We start from the raw sequence: 3,363 nt of genomic DNA, 5'->3' as shown, positions 1-3,363 counted from the left end.
AGAAGTCTCTTTAAAGGGCAAATAAACTGCCGGGACAGTAGTTCTCCCGGCAGATAGAACCGCCACGAGAACGGCTGCCGGGGATTACTTGTCCCGGCAGATAAACTTCTCTCGGCAGTTAATCTTCCATGGCCCATTTATTTGCCGGCAGTTTTACTGCCAGCACAAACAAGTTTGCCTGGCAGATAATACGCCATCATGCTTTGTTTCACCAAGAATCTAGGCTGTTCTAGGAAACACATCCCCGATTTAATTAGTATCCAATCACAATATGCCCAGGCATCGTACATCAAATCACTCAAGATTCAATAGCAGAGGCATCGTACATCATTTCACTCGAGATTCAATAGCAGACCTGAAACATATTCAAACTACAAATTCAAGATTTCAACATCCATAGATGTGTTCAGTAGCCACCAACCACATCGGTAAACATAATTTACATGTGACAATAAGATGTCATGTCTTCAAACTAAGCTACACTAACGGTTTGATCTTGACATATGGCTACAACTATGTCTAGGAAACAATGGCATGTTCACACTTGTGTATATTTCAGCTCAGCCGTTTGCCAAATGACATTGCCATTTTCATGAGATGTTCTGAATACCAGACTCGCCATCATCATGTGAAACTGCATTATTCAAAGAGGGCCCCATGTATCCAGCAGAAGAGCACCAAACTTGCAATGCTTGAAAGATCACAGATTGATAGCCTCACCCCACTTGATTGTGATGTCACTATGAACAGATGAATCACCATGTAAACATCCTAGTTCACTAGTACAACTACATGTTTCCCAGAATATCTTCCAGTGTGATGCCAACCTGAACAGATAAGATGGTACAGATGAAAGCTGCTGAATGTAATGAGATAACCATTTAAAGAGAACTTTGGATTAATATAGCCACTAAAAGCATTGAATCTTTACAACATGGAGCACTGGCAATGAATGTTTGCAATAATTGATTTCAGAGAATTAAAACGTTATATAAAGCTAACAAATTATATGTCAATTAATGTGTTTTGTTTTAAAAAATCATAACATAAAAGAAACAACATGTGTTCAGAGATGAGAACCATGTTACAAAAAATAATTCTGCTAACTTAGATCAAAGCTCAAACAATAACTCGAAAGAAAGTATACGTGCTCCTGATTCTAGTTTCCAGCTACTTCTATAAAATCTGTGCCAGATCAAGGAAAACTGTTAGTTTGATCACTTGACAGCACAATGAAGTTTCTCCCTAGTAAAAACAACAAAACAAATAAGTTGTACCTAAGAGTGTAAAATACAGTAATAAAAGAGCATTTGGTATACTTTTAATGGCGGAATTCATTAACTGGGTGATTATGGGAGGATAACAAATTGCAAAATATCATATATGAATCATGTTTTAAATATAAAATAGTGCAGATAGCAATCAGAAGCTTTAGAGTATCTTACCATTCCATAATCCATTATGATCATCAACACATAATCAGAAGGGGTCGCACCATAATTTAGATGTGCAAAATTGTTTCCATGAAACTTACTAAAATTTAATGTATCTAAGAAAGTAAACCATAGATGGTATTCAGGTACATACGTGAGATTTAAGAACAAACCAAAACATGACTTCAATTCCAGTTCATTAGACCAAGAAAGCATACAATAAATTAGATGCAATGTACAGTAGTAGATATTTATGTGTATAGATGAGGACATATTCCTGACATGTATTGATTACGGCCTCTGTTATTAGGGGAAGGCATTAGGAGATAGTATAGCAGCACGTGAATGAGTATACTTTCATGTGAGGTTACACACAGACTTGCAAGGTAGCAGAGAGTGCCCGTCTAGTTCGGTCCAAAGCTACTGTAGGCTATTACTGAAGCCACATTTTTCATCAGAAAATAAGCATTATTATTCTCTCATCTGCTCAGTTTGGACAAAATATTATTCCCTTTTTATCATAAGCGATCTGTACAATTGCAGCAATGCATAGCTGCAATAAGACATGTCATATAAAATTATAACAAATGTAAATGAAAAGAAAGGGAGATTACTTACTGTTTCTTTTACATCTACATCTACACATAACAGAAGGATGCAACTCTAGAATCAATGAACCTGCTCAGAAGTTACATAAACCAAATACTCTCAAGTATCCGCCGTCAACCTACAAAACCGTTAAGAATAGTTTTCTGAAATTATGAGAACAAGGTATGAAGTTTTTTTTAGAGAAAGCACTGCAGTCCAGTCCACAACTGAGCGTACAAATTTTACAGAAAAAGTAACCTTTATTAATCCACAACCTGTTACAAGTTTAGGCAAAATTAAAGATGGGGGTTCTTCTAGCGACCTATTCAGAGAGGAGCAGTACCTATAACTGAAAAAGACGTAAAAAATGTTTAACATGCACTGAATTAATCAGGTGAGCATGAGGAGAATTAAGATATTGAGGAACTAGCATGTATGTGCATGATGAATTGATGATAGCAACTGCCTCTGTAACTGAACCCCCCTATACATCTCATTATTCTACATACAAATCCTTCAAAGACAAACAGGGGAAAAGGATCCCAACATTCATTAGATGTCTTCAGTACCTGTAAACAGAAAATCTATGAGTACAATTCCTTTCGTGATAATTAGATCAGCTCCTCCGAGCAACCACAACAATCAATAGCAACCCAAAAAGGAATATCCTCCATGAGGAGGGCCACGGGAAAAGGGAGAGAACTGGTACAGGGCGTGCTCGGTATAAGATTCCGCATAAGGAGAGGAGAGGTTCACAGCCTTAGAAGGAAAACTCACTTGCATCTGGTTTCCACCTTGACAGATCTGAGCGGCCTTTTGTACCAGTGTAGTGAGGAGCACGCACTGCGCTCGCCGTTGGGGTTGAGGAAGCCCGCCCATGGTCGTCAGATGTAGATCAGCGTGGAGGCATGGTGGTGGCGCGACGACCTAGAGATGGTAGAGGAGCCAAGAAGCACCGCTTCCTCATGTGCTTGCCGTCGGCGGGCTTGCAACACGATGGAGGGGCTCGGTGCTGTCGTGGGATCTGGTGCTGAGGAGGGAGGCAAGCGTCGAGCACCGACGGCGTTGACCAATCTCGATGGCGGAGCCTAAGGGAGGAAGTCGATGTCCACCTCGCACACCAGATGGGTGTGGAGGGAAGCGACGTCGACCTCGATGCGCCGGCACCATTAATATTGGTGGAGGTTGAACAGGTCAGCGGTGGAGGGGGCTGTAGAGGGCGGAGGGGCTCGGCGGCGGCGTTGGTCCGGCGGGAGGGCTGGGATGGGAAGGAGGATTCGATTTGGGGCAGAACTGGTGGGGGTGGCGCCTATAATGTTTTTCTGTGAATATATTTTTAGTC

General features: G+C 41.0%; 1 long non-coding RNA gene across 1 annotated transcript; it reads right to left on the bottom strand.

Moving 5' to 3' along the window:
• Positions 1–327: 327 nt before the first annotated feature.
• LOC125519821 (uncharacterized) lies at positions 328–3,363 on the bottom strand. Its single transcript, XR_007288327.2, has 2 exons — positions 2,799–3,363; positions 328–2,590 (listed from the first exon to the last, which is right to left on the bottom strand). It is a non-coding gene; the product is annotated as an uncharacterized LOC125519821 (long non-coding RNA).

This window comes from Triticum urartu, chromosome 7A (assembly GCF_056163025.1).
Source record: "Triticum urartu cultivar PI428250 chromosome 7A, HENAU_Tu73, whole genome shotgun sequence".
NCBI classification, from domain to species: domain Eukaryota; kingdom Viridiplantae; phylum Streptophyta; class Magnoliopsida; order Poales; family Poaceae; genus Triticum; species Triticum urartu.
Note: the sequence above shows the minus strand (reverse complement) of the source record. Positions and strands in the feature narration are given on the sequence as shown.